Source organism: Balaenoptera physalus (assembly GCF_965194825.1).
Source record: "Balaenoptera physalus genome assembly, chromosome: 15".
Lineage (NCBI taxonomy): Eukaryota > Metazoa > Chordata > Mammalia > Artiodactyla > Balaenopteridae > Balaenoptera > Balaenoptera physalus.
The window spans coordinates 82,800,933-82,817,856 of NC_138894.1; the positions used below are offsets into that span (position 1 = coordinate 82,800,933).

General features: G+C 43.3%; 1 protein-coding gene across 4 annotated transcripts in view; it reads left to right on the plus strand.

Moving 5' to 3' along the window:
- The first annotated feature begins 12,487 nt into the window (after nt 1-12,487).
- PUM2 (pumilio RNA binding family member 2) overlaps nt 12,488-16,924 on the plus strand; it is a 91,118-nt gene continuing 86,681 nt past the window's right edge. For all 4 annotated transcript variants that reach the window (XM_082427447.1, XM_082427448.1, XM_082427453.1 and 1 more), the window contains exon 1: nt 12,488-12,643. The gene's annotated coding sequence lies outside the window, so the exon portion shown is untranslated. The remainder of the gene's footprint in view (nt 12,644-16,924) is intronic.

Sequence of the window (16,924 nt, forward strand, 5' to 3'; positions counted from 1 at the left end):
AGTGCCGATCCCTGCTGGAGGTGGAAAAGCAGCCCTTGATACCTCAGCTGCCTCTCCTACAGAGACAAGGGGAGACGGGAGGGGGCCTGGGACTTGAAGGGGATCTGGGCACTCTCCTGAGCCAACTTCAGTCCCTCCCTGTGGCCCCGTGGTCCACATCCCAGAATCTTCAGCTCCTAGAGCAGTCCTATAAGGCCTAAAATTGTGCTTAGCACATAGCACATACACAGGAAATATTCACCCAATGAATGGATGACTCTAAAGGTAAGACTCTGTTTACCTGTAGCTGCTGGTTTCATGGCAAAACAGGTTGCAGCTTCTACCTCCTTTGTGTATTGGGATGATGCCCCATTCCTTCACTGACTCAGTCCCTGGTCCCTGGCCCTTAGCAAGAACTCTGGGACTGTCACAGTGCCCTCTCTGCAAGTCTCACTTGGCAGGGACAGAATCAGGACTTGGGAAGGCCCCAAGATTCTCTAGTTTGGGCAGAATTTTGACAAGTCTGGACAGAATCCCGCCCTCACTCCTGTCAGACAGGTTTAGATGGCTCCATTGCACGGGGCCTGCACTCCTAAAAACTGGCATAAGCATCTCACTTTTCCAGCTCTCCCACACCTCAACCTCCCTTTCCCAGGACAGGTGCCAGCTGCGGTGAGGACAAAAGCAGAGCCAGACAGCGGCTTCCTTGACTGCTTCTCTTCAGAGGGTCTGGAGGAAATCCCTATGAAAGCTTTTTCCCCAGACGTGCAAGTGTGAGTAGACACCTCCCACAAGGAGTTCATTCATTCACTCCACACATATTTCTCACATGCCTTCTCCACGTCAAGCACTGTCCTAGGAGCTGGGGTCCAGCACTGAACACAACAAAGTCCCCGCCCTCATGGAGCTTACATCCTGGTATGGGAAGACAGATCATAAATAAACAAATAATTCTTGAGACGGTGCTACATGCCAAGAAGAAAAATCAATCAGAGTAAGAGGATACAAAATGGCTGCAAAGAACGTGAGTGACCAGAGAAAGCCTGGGCGCAGCAACGAAGACCCAACGCAGCCAAAATAAATAAATAAATAGATGATAGATAGATAGATAGATAGATAGATAGATAGATAGATAGATAAATAAATAAATAAAATTTATTTATTTTAAAAAACACACACACACAAAGACCCTGAAGCAAGAGTGTCTGATGTGTTTTAGGAGCAGCCCAGCATCCAGTGTGGCTTAAGTAAGGGTAAGAGGAGTAGATCTGAGAGATAGCTGGGAGCCAGATCACGAATGTCATGGCAAAGATTCTGGATTTATTCCAAGTGACACGGGAAGCTATTAAAGGGTTCTGAGCAGAGGAGAGACATGATCTGACTTGAGTTATAAAAGGGACACACTTGCTGCTGGGTGCAGAATAGACTAGAGCTGGGCAAGGGTGGGGGTAGGGAGACAAGGTTTTGCAATAATCCACCTGGGGGATGATGGTAGCCTAGACCACAGTGGTTGGAGGTTATGGTGTAAGTAGTAAGAAATGGGTGGAATCTGAGTATATTTCAAAGGCAGAGCCAACAGGATTTTCAGGTAGATTGCATGTGTGGTATTAGGGAAAGATAAAAGTCAAAGATGACGCCAGGGACGACTCAGACTGTTGATCTGGGCAAAGAGGAAGAATGAAGCTACCACGAGTAAATGCTTTCCACCCTGGGATCTTGTATTTCTCTGAAAAGGAAACAAAAATCAGGACATGCCAAGGACCTGGACTTAGTAATCTTAGCCCACTGACGATGGTGACCCTGCGAAGGTGTTGATGGGCATGTAGGTGCACAAGGGGCACAGTGAAGACAGGACACTGATGGTGGGCATGTGGGTGCAGATGCAGGTTAGCACACGGCACACGTGGAGGGTGACACTACAGGTGTGCATCACGAGATGCATGTACCATAACGTACTCTCAGACAGAATCTCGTTAAAGCAGCACTGAAAGAGCAGTTACTCATCTTGTTTTGACCAATGTATGCCCTAGACTTTTGACTTGAATAGGGCAATAAGATTCTCCCAGCTCTGATATCACCTATAGCAAAATCTTGAGGTTTTATGTGGGACTATGTGTAGACACCAAAAGGATTAGTTGAGAACGAGGAGCACATACCCTGGAATGAGAACCACAATCGGTTTACTCTAAATTCTCAAAGACAATGAATTATAAATGCTGGGCAGAAGGTTCTGATCTTGGCTCCAGTTTCTTCTCACTTAGAAACTGGTGAAAGTCTGTAACTAGTGTGGCCAAGAGAATAGTTTCTTCCCCTCAGGTTTCCTCCATGTCCAACTTTGTGGGACCCATGCCAAGATTGTCCCACAGGGTGTAGTTTGCTCTAGGAGGTTTACCTCTTCCTTCAACCCATTTGTTACTATTCACGGCCAAGGATTCTCAGCTTTTACTTATGTCTGTATTTCAAAGGAGGATTTGCTTCTCTCTAACATGCTTTATAAAATGCTGAATGTTGGCTCTACTTGTTAACCCGAGAAGACTGTGCAACAGGGCAGTTCTGTTTTCCCTGCCACGCTGTTTTCTCTCTGGGATCAGCCCACTCTGTGGGCGTCAGCGATGGGAGGGATATCTTAAAGCCCCTTGGACACGTGTAGCATACAGGGGACCATGAACACAGAGGGCGAGGGAATAGGAAAAACTCTTTGATTCCTCCATGTACCAACTAATAGAAAAACTCTTTTCTCCCTCTGCTACTCTCCATACTTCACTTCTTGTCACCAAATATGTCGTGGGTGGGGGAGGGCGGGTTCCCATACCAAGCAATTCTCCAGTTCTCTGTAGACATTAACTGGGTGTCCTGTAATTCAATTCAATTCTGACGCTATCTACCCAGGGCTGGAGCAGACACCCGTCCCGGAAGACCTGCCCACCCTCCCCCACTGCAGATGCCAATCACAAGTCCGGGTTGTGCCCTGTGCTTCTGACCTACTGGCTATAAATCAGAGGTTCCCAGGTTCCCACAATGACCTCCTTGGTTTTGATAATTTGCTAGAGAGGCTCACAGAAGTCAGGAAAATAGTTTACTTACTAGATTACCAGTTTATTATAAAGGAATACCACTCAGAACAGCCAGATGGCAGAGATGCATAGGACAAGGCACGAGGAAAGGGGTGTAGAGTTTCCATGCCCTCTCCACGTGTGCCATCCTCCCATCACTCCCACATGTTCACCAACCCGGAAGCTCTCCAAACTCCAGTTGTTTAGGGTTTTTGGAGGTTTCATTTGTAGACATGATTGTTTAAATCATTGGACTTGGTGATGGAACTCAATCTCCAGCCCCTCCTTGCTCTGCTGGAGGTCAAGGGGTGGGGCTGAAAGTTCCAATCTTTTAATTACCCAATTGGTTCCCCTGGCAACCGGTCCCCATCTTTAGAGGTTTTCCAAAAGTCACCCTTTTTTTTTTTTTTTTTAATAAATTTATTTATTTATTTATTTATTTTTAGCTGTGTTGGGTCTTCGTTTCTGCGCGAGGGCTTTCTCTAGTTGCGGCGAGAGGGGGCCACTCTTCATCGCGGTGCGCAGGCCTCTCACTATCGCGGCCTCTCTTGTTGTGGAGCACAGGCTCGAGACGCGCAGGCTCAGTAGTTGTGGCTCACGGGCCCAGTTGCTCCGCGGCATGTGGGATCTTCCCAGACCAGGGCCTAACCCGTGTCCCCTGCATTGGCAGGCAGATTCTCAACCACTGCGCCACCAAGGAAGCCCAAAAGTCACCTTCTTAATGTAAACTCAGGTGTGGTTGAAAGAGACTTGTTATGAATAGCAAAAGACACCTTTGTTTCTCTTTTCACATAGAAGATTACAAGGGTTTTAGGAGCTCTGTGCCAGGAATGGGCCCTACGACCAAATATACATTTCTTATTATAAATCACAATTTCACAGTGAGCCTGCTGCACTACTAGGAAGTTTCCAATAATATTTTTTGTATATATTTTTTTCTCATGGGAATGCATCTCTAGTTTAATGACAAAATGAGAAAATACAATCTACTTTCCAAATCTCCATCCCTGGCAGTCTATAAAGCAGAAGATACTAGTAGATTTTCCTAGACATTATGGACTGATGGTGATTTATTTTTTAATTTATGAGCATAGTTTGACTCCTTGACTCACCTCACAGCCTCAGAAAGCACCCCAATGGTATGCAAGTCAGACTCTGAGAATTATGGAAGTGCGGTGTGTCTGAGATAGTATAAAGTCTCTTGTTCCAGTTTTGCCCTTGCTTTGGTCAGAGACATTGGACAAAGTCATAGATCTCCCGGTTTCTAGGACCTACCTTCCTTATTTCAAGCCAAGGAAGCTGTTACTCTCCACTATGCCCAAGTGGCCAGGATTTTCCCTCTGAGAAACCACAAAAAGCTGGGAAAACCCACCCTATCCAGGCATGTTTATATTCAGGGAAACCCCTCTGGCTCTCCCTCTAATATTCATTTGGCCTCTCCTTCAGGGGCAATGGATTATATAAGATCACAGCAGCCCTGGCTTTATGCACAAACATTTAGAGAACACAAGCAAATAAAACCACAGCCACCACAGCTTACCCAAGCTAGAACACCTGTTCCCCAAACCCAAAACATACCACAATCCAGATCCTATTGTTTAATTGCCTGTCATGGAAGAGCAATGATAGTCAAGGTTTAGCTAACAGCGGGGTTCTTTATTTTGTACAGGCTTTAGGGCAAGGGAGTGGAATTCAAGCCGTGCGTTCCTTAGAATACCACCAAAATCACAGAAGGAAACTGTAGAAACCACTTTGAGATTGGAAATAAAAGCTTTGGAGAAATGCTATACTTGAGACTGGATGTTTCACTTTGAGAGCAAGGGATTATTCCATGTTACGGAAACTCACCAGACTAAGAACATCTAAGAAAAATTTCTCATAATTTTGAAAATGGAAAATTGTTATAAAACCAAGCCTCTACAAATATACAATTTCTTAAATAATTGGGCTCTGTCCTGGAAGGGGAAGGAGGCTTATGGCAGCTATGCACGGGCTGGTCAGGACTCTTGCTTCACTTTAGCAGTGAGATAGGATGCTAACAGACCAAGCTGCTACGATAGGGCAAACCAGGAAGCAAAGTGGATGTCACCATAGTTTGCCACCTGCAGGGCACTCTTAGTTGACACAACAAGCTGAAGCCCAGGGGAGTGGAACAGACCTTTGACCGGGTGTCATGGACCTTGGCAAAGAACGTTTAAGAGAACCTCTACTGAGTGACCAGAATCTAGGTCATCCAGCAAGAAATCAGCTTAGTGCTGACTGAGCTCTTTCCCTCTCCCACCATGGTGCTCTGAGGCTACAGAAAAGTGGCTTCAAACTATACCCAGTACTCAAACTAACGCTTTGAAGGGAAGACACACTGGTCCCAGATGAGTGAGAACGCTATCAGAAATTTCACTGGCAGTTGCTCAAAGCAAAAAGAAAGCATGCCAGGTCTGCCCAGGGTGACCTTGAGTAGCAAGAAAATAAAAGGGGCCTTTCCATTAGGCAAACGTACTACAAGGGGGGAGGGGGTGGGGTGGGAGGAGAAGGAATACATCACACAAAAGACAGCAAACCCACTATGAGAGACACCATAATCGAAGAACAAAAGCACTCCTCACAAAAACTTGTACACAAATGTTCACAGCAGTGTATTCATAAAAGCCACAAGGTAGAAACAACCCAAGTGTCTATCAACTGAATGGATAAACAAAATGTGGCATATCTGTGCAATGGAATATTATTTGGCCATAAAAAGGAATGAAGTATTGATACATGCTACCCCATAGATGAACCTTGAAACATTATGCTAAGTGAAAGAAGACAGTCACCAAAAACCCACATCTAATATGATTCCACTTATATAAAATGTCCAGAATAGGCAAATTATCTACACAGAAAAAAAGTGAGTTAGTTGTTGCTTAGCACTAGGAGGTATCAGGGACAGTAGAGTGATAGCCTAAGGTATGTTTTCTTTTTAAAGTGATGAAAATATTCTAAAATTGACTGTGCTGATGGTTGTACCTATCTGTGGATACGCTAAAACACACTGAATTGTACACGTTAAACAGGCAAACTGCATGGCCTGTAAATCTGTTTTAAAAATAAAAGCCAGCAAAGTTGTCTAAAAAGAGACTCATTTAAACAAAAAATAAGATGCAGAAAAAATTCACAATGAAGGCATGGAAAAGGAATTTAAAAAGAAAGAAAGAAAAGAAACAGCCACATTTTCTGCAAATGTTTACACTATAATATACTTTAATAACATGACTTCAAAAAAATTAGTTCCAGGAACTTCTCTGGCAGTCCGGTAGTTAAGATTCCCAGGTTCTGCTGCAGGGGGTGCAGGTTCGATCCCTGGTCAGGGAACTAAGATCCCACAAGCTGTGCAGCGCAGCCAAAAAAAATTCTTTTTAATAGTATCTTTACATTAGCTTTACAATAGTAGTTGCACAAAATGTTTCCAATAAGAATAATCATTGTCCCTGAAGTAGAGAATCTATCAAAGGTCAGAGAAAAAATATTCAGAGCTAGTACAGAAATCATGAATTATAACTTATTTTGGATTTGTAACAAGAAATGAATATATAAATGTACAAACAGAAAAAGTTCCCTGAAATGATAAAAGAAAACCACTTAATTTCCAAATATCAAGGTTATATTTTAATACCAGGCAAATCTGTTAGAGACTGACAGTGAGACATATTGTGGTTAAGACACTGAAGTTCAAAAGTAGAGAAAAAATTCTTAAAGTAGGTTAAAATCAAATCAGCCTCGGGTTTTCCGTAAGACTTTCCCCTAAAAGCAATGTTCACAAAGTCCTGAGGGGAAAAACAGCAAGACCCAAGAATAGTTGTTGCTTGAGTTTAATTAAAACAGAAAGGCATTTTCAAGCATGAAATAACTTAGGGAATATGAAGCTATCATGAAAGATTGCAAATAGACACAAATACTTTGAAACTTCTGTCATCAAATGATAAAGTCTGTGTCTTCCTCTGTCAAATCCATGCTGGCCTTATGATTTGCTTTGGCCAGTGACTTGTAATGGATGGGACACTGTATGAGGTCCGAACCTACGCCTCAGGGGACATTGCATCTTCCAGTCTCCCTCTCTGCCACCACGTGAACAGGTCTGAGCAAGCTTGCTGGAGGGGCTGCAAAGGGCCTTGGCTGACCACCTGACTGGAGCCAAGGCTCCCTACCAAGCCACCAGCTGACTGCAGTTGCATAGGTGAACCCAGGAGAGACCAGCTGAAACTCCCAGTTGAATGCAGCCCAGCTGACTAACCCACAGAATTGGGATCTAGGAAACGACTGTTGGGGGTGGTTTGCAGCCCAAGTAGAGGCTGATACATGACGAAATGCATATAACCGAATCAAAATGAAGACAGCCCTGAGAAAACCATAGGTCAAAAAGAGTCATGTACCAAAATGTTCATTGCAGCTCTATTTACAATAGCCAGGACATGGAAGCAATCTAAATGTCCATCGACAGATGAATGGATAAAGAAGATGTGGCACATATATACAATGGAATATTACTCAGCCATAAAAAGAAATGAAATGGAGGTGTTTGTAATGAGGTGGATGGAGTTAGAGTCTGTCATACAGAGTGAAGTAAGTCAGAAAGAGAAAAACAAATACAGTATGCTAACACATATATACGGAATCTAAGGGAAAAAAAAAAAAAAAAAAAAAAAAGGCCATGAAGAACCTAGTGGCAAGACGGGAATAAAGACACAGACCTACTAGAGAATGGACTTGAGGATATGGGGAGGGGGTGGGGTGAGATGTGACAGGGTAAGAGAGTGTCATGGACATATATACACTACCAAATGTAAAATAGATAACTAGTGGGAAGCAGCCTCATAGCACAGGGAGATCAGCTCGGTGCTTTGTGACCACCTAGAGGGATGGGATGGGGAGGGTGGGAGGGAGGGAGATGCAAGAGGGAAGAGAAATGGGAACATATTGTATATGTATAACTGATTCACTTTGTTATAAAGCAGAAGCTAACACACCATTGTAAGGCAATTATACTTCAATAAAGATGTTAAAAAAAAAAAAATGAAGACAGAAAGGAAGAAGCAATGAACAATAAATACATTTAACTGGAGAGGGTGTGGAGAAAAGGGAACCCACCTACACCGTTGCTGGGAATGTAAACTGGGGCAGCCACTATGGAGAAGAGTATGGAGGTTCCTCAAAAAACTAAAAATAGAGTTACCATATGATCCAGCAATCCCACTCCTGGGCATATATCTGGAGAAAACTCTAATTTGAAAAGATACATGCACTGCAATGTTCATAGCAGCTCTATTTACAATAGTCAGGACATGGAAGCAACCTAAATGTCCATCAACAGAGGAATGGATAAAGAAGATGTGGTACATATATATAATGGAATATTATTCAACATAAAAAAGAATAAAATAATGCCATTTGCAGCAACATGGATAGACCTAGAGATTATCATACTAAGTGAAGTAAGTCAGACAGAGAAAGACAAATATCATATGATATCACTTATATGTGGAATCTAGAAAAAGATACAAATGAACTTATTTACAAAACAGAAATAGACTCACAGACATAGAAAACAAACTTAACGGTTACCAAAGGGGAAACAAAGATGGGGGGGGAGGGATAAATTAGGAGTTTGGGATTAGCAGATATGTGCTACTATATATAAAATAGATAAACAACAAGATCCTACTGTATAGCACAGGGAACTATATTCAATTCAGTATCTTTAAATATACTATAATGGAAAAGAATCTGAAAAGAATGTATATATATATATATATATATATATATATATATATATATATATATATATATATATATAACTGAATCTGCTGTACACCAGAAATAACACAATACTGTAAATTAACTATATTTCAATTAAAAAAATAAATAAAAATACATTTAAATACTGAAATTAAGACAAATCAATATGGAAATGATGGATTAAAATAGAATGTAAATGTTATAAACCCTGACAAAGTGAAAAATAATATGAGCAAAAAATTAGGAAGTACAGGAAGGAGGTAGAAGGAAGTGAAAGTGTGCAGATCTATCTTTCATAGCAGGGAACTCAGTACTGACCAATATTGAAGCATGTAGTTTGAAAAAGTTACTCTGTCTTATTAGTGATTTTTATAATTGTGTTTAACCTTTGAGAAACCCTTTACAAGTCAATTTCTCTTGCAGTGAAGAAACATGCATCTGAGTATTTCCTTCATTTACTTCTTTTGCTAAACTCAAGTAAGACTAAATTCAACGCTGTACTTTAAAAACAGCCTGTGCGAATTGAGCCTATTCCTGTTACACTCTATCTGTGTAGCTCTCTATCCATCCTTCTATCTGTATTTATCTATTTAATAATGGTGTTCACCAACTGTGGATATTTGTAATATTTCTGTGATATTAAAATTGGGATGATATGAGCTTTTATTTCTTGAAGCTTTTATAAAAGGTTTAAATTATTTTCATAAAAATGACAAAGTTATAAAAGGAGTTTACAAGAAGTTTCCTGAGCAGTCCCAGTGGAAAGGGGGCATTTGCATAGGGAATACTGAAATGGCATTATGCTGTAAGATGTGATCTGTCTAAGCTGGTAGTTCTCAATGGCTACACAGTATAACCACTGAGGAGCTTTTTAAAAACATGTGTCTAGACTTCCGCCCACACCCATTAAATAAAAATCTCTGGGATGGGGCCTGGAAATTGATATCTTTAAAACGTTGCCCAGGTGATCCTGATATGAAACTCTGGTTGAGAACCACTTGTCTCAACAGGCCATATAGACACATTCCTAAGATGCAATGCGTGTTGCTAGAAGGTCTAGGGCACTCATTCCATCCTATGCCTCCTCTGTCCCATGGGAATATCCACTGGACCTGTTTGTTACTCAAGAAGGGGAGAATGAATACTCTGGGTAGGCTACTTGGCCACAGTCTAGGTTCCCTTGTAGTCATAAGATGCCTGACAGCAGGAACTGAGGCAACATGCTTTCTTGCTGTCTTTTTCACATCCAGAAGGAGAGAGAGACTGGATCCCGCTCCCCCCTCCCAGATGCTCTGGGCTGGCATCTTCATGTCTCACTCGCTCAAAATGGGTAACCCACCCATTCCAGAAACAGTTCCTATTAAGTGAGATTGAATTATTGTGATTGGATCACCAATGCTTCTTAAACTTTATTGTGTAGAGAAACTGCCTGGGAATCTTGTTAAAATGCAGATTTTGATTCATTACGTCTGGAGTGGGGCCGAGATTCTGCACTTCTAATGAGCTCCCAGGTGATTAAAGTGGCTGTCAGGCGTCAATGTCAACGACATTTACAATGTCCACCTTAAATATCAAGCATACCTGATATTTATAGTAGCTGAGGTGCGTGTTCTTTCCTTGCAGGTAAATCTACAAGAGAAGCCAATTATAATCAGAAGGTGCTTAATGAGCAAGGCCAGATTGCAAAGCATACGTGAAGGCACAGAGGCAAGAAACTGCTCACCATGCACAGGGAACCAGGAGCTGTAGATAGGCAGTCAAACCACTAACGGGCTGGGCTTTGTTCTGTGTTCTGCAGAGCACAAAACCTCTAAGAGATTTACCATGGAAAAAAGTCTTATGCAGTCAAATTTGTCTGGGAAATGTTGCATACCATGTCCCTCACTTGGATATTTGCAAAGCATATTTTGATTTTAAGGGTGCTAAGCAGTCTGGGAGTAAAGAAGCCTTTTGTTAAACAGCGATAATACCTCATAGACAGGACGGGCTATATAATTTGTGGAGCCCAGTACAAAATGAAAACGAGGGCCCTCTCTTTTCCAAAAACTAAGACTTTCTAGATGGCAACAACAAAGCATTAAACCAATTGCGGAACGCTTCTTTCTAAAGCTTGAGGCTTTGTGGGACTGCACAGGTCACATGCTAGTGAAGCGCCCTGCTTATGAGTATATTAAATGGGACAAGGAAAAAGCTATAGTGCTTGCATACTATAAGCACTAAATAAATAATAACTATGGTATACAAATGGCTTTTAGTTAGAACTCTTGGTTGTGACAGAAACTCTCTTTATCTAGCTGAAGCAAAAAAGCAGATTTTATTATCTGAATCGAGGCATTTGTTTCAGAACCCAAGAGGCCGCCAACGAGGTCCAGGAACGAAGGGGAAGAGAAATGTCAGAACTCTCCTCTCTCAGCTCCACTCATCTCCATGGGTTTCCTATCCACACGGTGGGACCAATCAGCCCAGAGATCCCAGGTTTAAGAGACCTCTTAGGGAGAGATTAGGGTCTCTTAGTCCCAGTTCTGAATTCTCAGGGAGGGCCTCTTTTTACCCAGACTAAGCAACTGTACATAAAGACTCTTTTGCTGTTATCAGCTCAATGGCGGGAAAGGAGAAAGCAGGCAAAATATTTACATCCCAGTGTCTCCCATGCTTACTTGATTATAGGACATTTTTTACAGGGACATCTATTAGCATTGAACAGAACACACTTGGGAAATGCAGTGTGGGTAACAGAAACCAAGAAGCTGAAGGCGAAGATGAGTGCCAGGAATCAGATTTTCATGTTAGATGGCAGTGACCAGAACTCACTGGAGGTAGTGAGACTGAACACAGGAAGGCTATTAAGAGCCTGCTACAGAAATCCAGACCTGGGAAGGAGCCGCGAGCGAACAACCTGAGTTTCCTTTGTGTTTACCGGGCCAAGCAAGGGGGGGAGGGGGGGAGGGGGGGCGACAATCTGCTGTGCCGGCTCCACCTGCCCATTCAGCAACGACTAGGAGAATGACAGTCCACTTAAAGGGTTCACTCTTCCACCCAAGTTGAGTCTCCACCGTCTTGCTTCGGGGAGAGGGTAAGGGTGAAACCTAAAGGCCTGGACTACTGTCCGGCCCTTGTGGGTGCCAGCACCACGAAAGCGAAGTGCGAGGAGTACCCCACGGTCGGGGGCGCTGACACCCGCACAGGCAGCTGGGGGAGAACAATGAGCTACGGGGCAGGAAGCCGAGGGTAAGCGAGTTCGGAAGACTAGGCCCCACGCGGGAAGACAGAGACGTAAGCCGACTTCGGAAACACCACGCCTGCGCCGCCGAAGCCCGACGCGCGCTCCCGAGCCCGGCGCGCGCTCTCGCCTGGCGCCCCAGCCGAGCCCAGAACCAGCAGCTAGCCCGCAAGGTGAGGGCGGGTGCGCACGCGCGGGAGGGAAGGCCGAAACGCGCGAGCGCAGAGAGCGTGCGCACGCGCAGAGCTCCCGCCGGCCGGCGCCCGGAGCGCGGGAGAAGCGTCGGAAGCCACTGAGAGGAGCGGCACGTCGGTGAGCGCTCCCCCTCCCTTATCTCCCGGAGTGCCTTGCGCGCGCCCGGTGGCCGGGGGGGAGGGGAGGGGAGGCGGCGGTGGCAGCCATGTTGTTGTGAGTCTCTGTGTCTCACCCTCGGTACTTCGGTGGTTCGGAGGAGGAGGGGGAGGAGAAGGAGGAGGTGGGGTGGGGGGGAGGGAGGTAGGTGGAGAAAGAAGATATTGCCGCCACCGAAGGCGGAGGAGGGGAGGACGGCCAAGAGCGACGCCGCCGTGTGCCCAACGGTCGGTGTCCCCGGCTGAGGCAGCGCGGCCGCAGCAGCCCCGTAAGTCAGTCGCGCTTGCACCCTCTCCCCGTGCTCTGGCGCCGCGGGGCTGGCTCCCCGGGCTTTGTGTGGCGGCCTCGGCGGGGGCCGCCTGCCGGAGGGAGGGCGGACGGGGCCTGCGGGCTGCCCGGAACGGCTGCGGCCTTGGGCCCGCTTGCACAATGCAGGGGGAGGGGTGCCGGAAGGGGGTGTGGGCCCGGCGGGGGGTGCTCTCGGCTTTCGCGCTTCCTTTCCTTCCCACGCCTCAGCCTCGCGGCGCTGGGTGGCCCACCCGGCTCTTCCTTGGTTTCGGCGCGCTCGGGGTTAGAGACCGAGCTGTCCGCCCGCTCGCCCAGCCCTTGGGCTGGGAATGGGGGGAGAGGCCGGGTGGATCCCGAGAAGCGTGCGAGTTGGGAGTGGGCGAAGAGGAAGGCGTGGGCTTATGAAAACAAGTGTGGGAATTCTCGAGGGCCCGAGTGTGTGCAGGAAAAGCTTCCGGTAGACAGGTGTGGGTTTGAAAGAAAAGGCGACTTGGGTTCGGTGTGTTAGGAATGTTGTGTTTTTGTTATCGGAACAGATTTCGATACTTTGGGAAATGTGTAAATTAAAACCAAAGAAGAGATTAGGGGCTTCAAACATTTTAGCAGTCGTTTTGTATCTGAACTGGGCCAAATTTGGGGAAGATAAATTGTTAAAAGTTGTATGCCCAAACACGCGTGTAAAAGTTAATGTTACTTCTGAGAACATAGCTAGGGAAAACCGATTTTTCTTAGCTGTACATTGTAACACATATTTAAACATTTGGGTAGGATGCGACTTGCGGACGTATTAGGTGTAATAAGACAATCATGTTAAAATCTGGACTTTGGTACTTTGTGAGATTTTAACTTAAGAAAACTGGTGACAGATTTTTTGGGGTGAAGGTTTTTGAGGAAAGCTTTATTAGAAAAAGGCTTTTAAATGCTTGAGAGAAATGTAATACTTGTAAAGGTATTGTATACCAAGAAAATTTTAATAAAGGGTGTTACCTAAGGATTTTAAAAGCTTGTTTACTGCTTGGATTCGTGTTTAATAGGTGACTCTTCACCATGTGACCTGGAGCATTGGAGGATGATTTAAGGATTTCTGGCTAGGAATCCGGTTAAAAACACAAAGATAAATAGTTTTAATTGGCTACGTTTCTATTCTTAGTTTTTTAATATCCTGCTTTTAAGAAATGATTTGCTGTATCTGCACAGTCCTAAATAGTTGCTAGCATTTCCCTTATTTCAAGAATGTCTTTAGAAGTCCAGTTTTTGGTGAAATTGAGTTATTTTAGAATTGTCTTTCGGTGTCCTTGGGGGCGGTTTTTGTATGAAGTAAGCCGTATTTTTTAAAAAATTAAAGTTATATTTCAGAATCCTGGTTCTTAAGCTTTTTTTTTTTAACATCTTTATTGGAGTATAATTGCTTTACAAGGTTGTGTTACTTTCTGCTGTGTAACAAAGTGAATCAGCTATATGTATATACATATATCCCCGTATCTCCTCCCTCTTGCGTCTCCCTCCCACCCTCCCTATCCCACCCCTCTAGGGGGTCACAAAGCACCGAGCTGATCTCCCTGTGCTATGCGGCTGCTTCCCACTAGCTATTTCACATTTGGTAGTGTATATATGTCCATGCCACTCTCTCACTTCTAAAGTTCAGTTTTTTGTAAAGTTCATTTTTGTTATTTGCACAGGTCTTTTATCTTCGAGTTAGATTTGCGATTAACAAGCTTAAACATCTTCAAACAATTTAAATTGTTTAACACATGGTTTTCTCAATTTGAGTAAAGTTCTTTGATGTTTTGATATTAGTAAGATTTCAGCTTTTTTAAAAGTAAGTTAATTACTGCCGTATTAAAGTTGTTCTTACAAGGTGGTCACTTTAAATAGGCCAATTTTTCTTAGGCATTACAGGTATATAAACCAAATAATGCTGTTTGAACACAGATACAAATATGAGGATTTTGTTTCTCTTAAACCTTCCATACTTGTCTATAAACGTTTCTGGTGTTGAAAGATAATTTATTTTCTCGTGCAGGTACTTATCCTATTTAACAGAAGTAATTATCAGAGATTTGGGCCAGGTGTGACATCCAAAACCAATCTTCTCGGTGACCAGATGGTCCCCTTTTTATAGATACTGATAGGATCTTCATAATTTAAGTGGAGGTTGGTTCTGTCTCCTGGACTCAAGTTCTTTGTAGTTTCTAATTTAACAACCTTTGAATTCATTGGGTTTCTAAGATAGGAAAATATTCTGTATTTTCTCATGTTTTTAAGACTTGTGGATACATATTTTAAACATCTGAATGTTTGTACCTCATATGGCTTTGTCTAGCTTGCATTCACAGTTTAAGGCCATTTTTACTGACAGGTGTGATTAAGATAATAATTGTACTTATAATAGTGTAAATTGGTTTGTGACATATTAGATAGATTTTTCGCTGTTCTTAAGAAAGCATAAAAATAGTCTGACTTGCTCCTATTGTCCCACCTTCTCACTCTTCCCTTTGATGAGTTTGTAAGAAGGAACTGATCAAGTACGGCTCAGCCCCTTTCCTCTTTCTCTTTCAGAGCCTGCCCCCCTTGCAGAAAGCACTTTGCTTTTTCTGGAGGCCACCAGGGATAGACTCTGTCCCTTTTTGGAGGAGGACCATGGTTGTCCGGTGCTACCTGTGACTGGGTTAGGATAATTATGGGGTGTGGTGTTAGGAAGCCCTGTTGGTCTAGGTTTAGATTATGCTTTCCAGTGTAGCTTTTCAGTAATAAAGGAGCTATTTGGATTACCATCAGCCTAACTCCTAATGTCTCTCACTCCTGAATTCTGATGTGGTGGGAAAAAGGTTTCTTGAAACCCTGTCATTTAGAAGCTAACGTTTAAATAGTGATTTTCATATTTAGCAATATAGATAGAAGACATTTTTTTAAAAGTTGCTTTTGCAGTGGAAAAGTGAATTTACAGAGAAATATTATTTTCATGCTTTTCCAGTGAAACATTGTATAGAATTATTACATAGGTAGGTGCATGGCATATGCTTTTTCTTCTCAGATTTTCATGTAGCAGTATGCTTAGAGACATAAGCTTAATATTTTTTCCCTAGTGACTTTTCCTTTCAGTAACTCAAAAGATCCAATTTATTTATAAATGAGAAATTAAAGCTTGCCTAATTGAACACAAGTGTCAGCTTCCAAAGGGTCTTTTTTTTTTTTTTTGGCCATGCCACGAGGCTTGCGGGGTGTTAGTTCCCCTACCAGGGATTGAATCCTGGCCCACGGCAGTGAAAGCGCTCAGTCCTAACCACTGGACCGCCAGGGAATTCCCACAGAGGGTCATTTTAATTCTTATTGAAATTGCAGAAGGTTTTGTTTCATTGACTTTTTAAATTTATTTTATCTTACTTATTTGTTTTTGGCTGCCTTGGGTCTTCGTTGCTGCGCTCAGGCTTTCTCTAGTTGCAGCGAGCGGGGGCTACTCTTCGTTGTGATGCGCATGCTTCTCATTGCAGTGGCTTCTCTTGTTGCGGAGCACGGGCTCTAGGCACGTAGTTGTGGCACACGGGCTTTAGAGCGCAGGCTCAGTAATTGTGGCGCAGGGCCTTAGTTGCTCCACAGCATGTGGGATCTTCCCAGACCAGGGATCGAACCCGTGTCCCCTGCATTGGCAGGCGGATTCTTAACCACTGCGCCACCAGGGAAGTCCCTCATTGATTTTTCTTAAAATGAAAAGTTATATTTGGCCCTTGCCTGACTCATTTTTCTAAAGTGCATTAAAGAATTAAAAAGGGATAAGAACCAGCTCTATAAAAAAATAAATAAAATTCAAAAATTCAAAAAAATAGTTAAAAGGGATGGTTATTCAAGCATGTTGGCAAAAAGATAGTTTCTTTAGTATATACCACCTCTGCAAATATAGCTTCTGTACTCCCATCCATTTTCAGTTTACATATCACAGATTTTCACTTCTTGTTCTCTTACTATTGTGGAGCGAGAAAAGATTTTAGAGTACTAGAAAACATCTAGATTGTGTACACCTTATTTATATATTCCAGAATTTCACTGTAGCTACCAAATACAAAAAGGGGGAAGAAGTCTGAAGGGAGAAGGGGTAGTTAGGGTGTCAGAATACTTTGACTGCAAATGGGACAGAAAAAGAAGGCAGACATTTTCACCTACCTACGGCGATATGTATATTTGAACCATAAAAATCTCCAAAAATCTGCTTCCTGGAAGGGATTTGGTGAAATTGACTATAAAGTGACATTACAAAACCACCTAT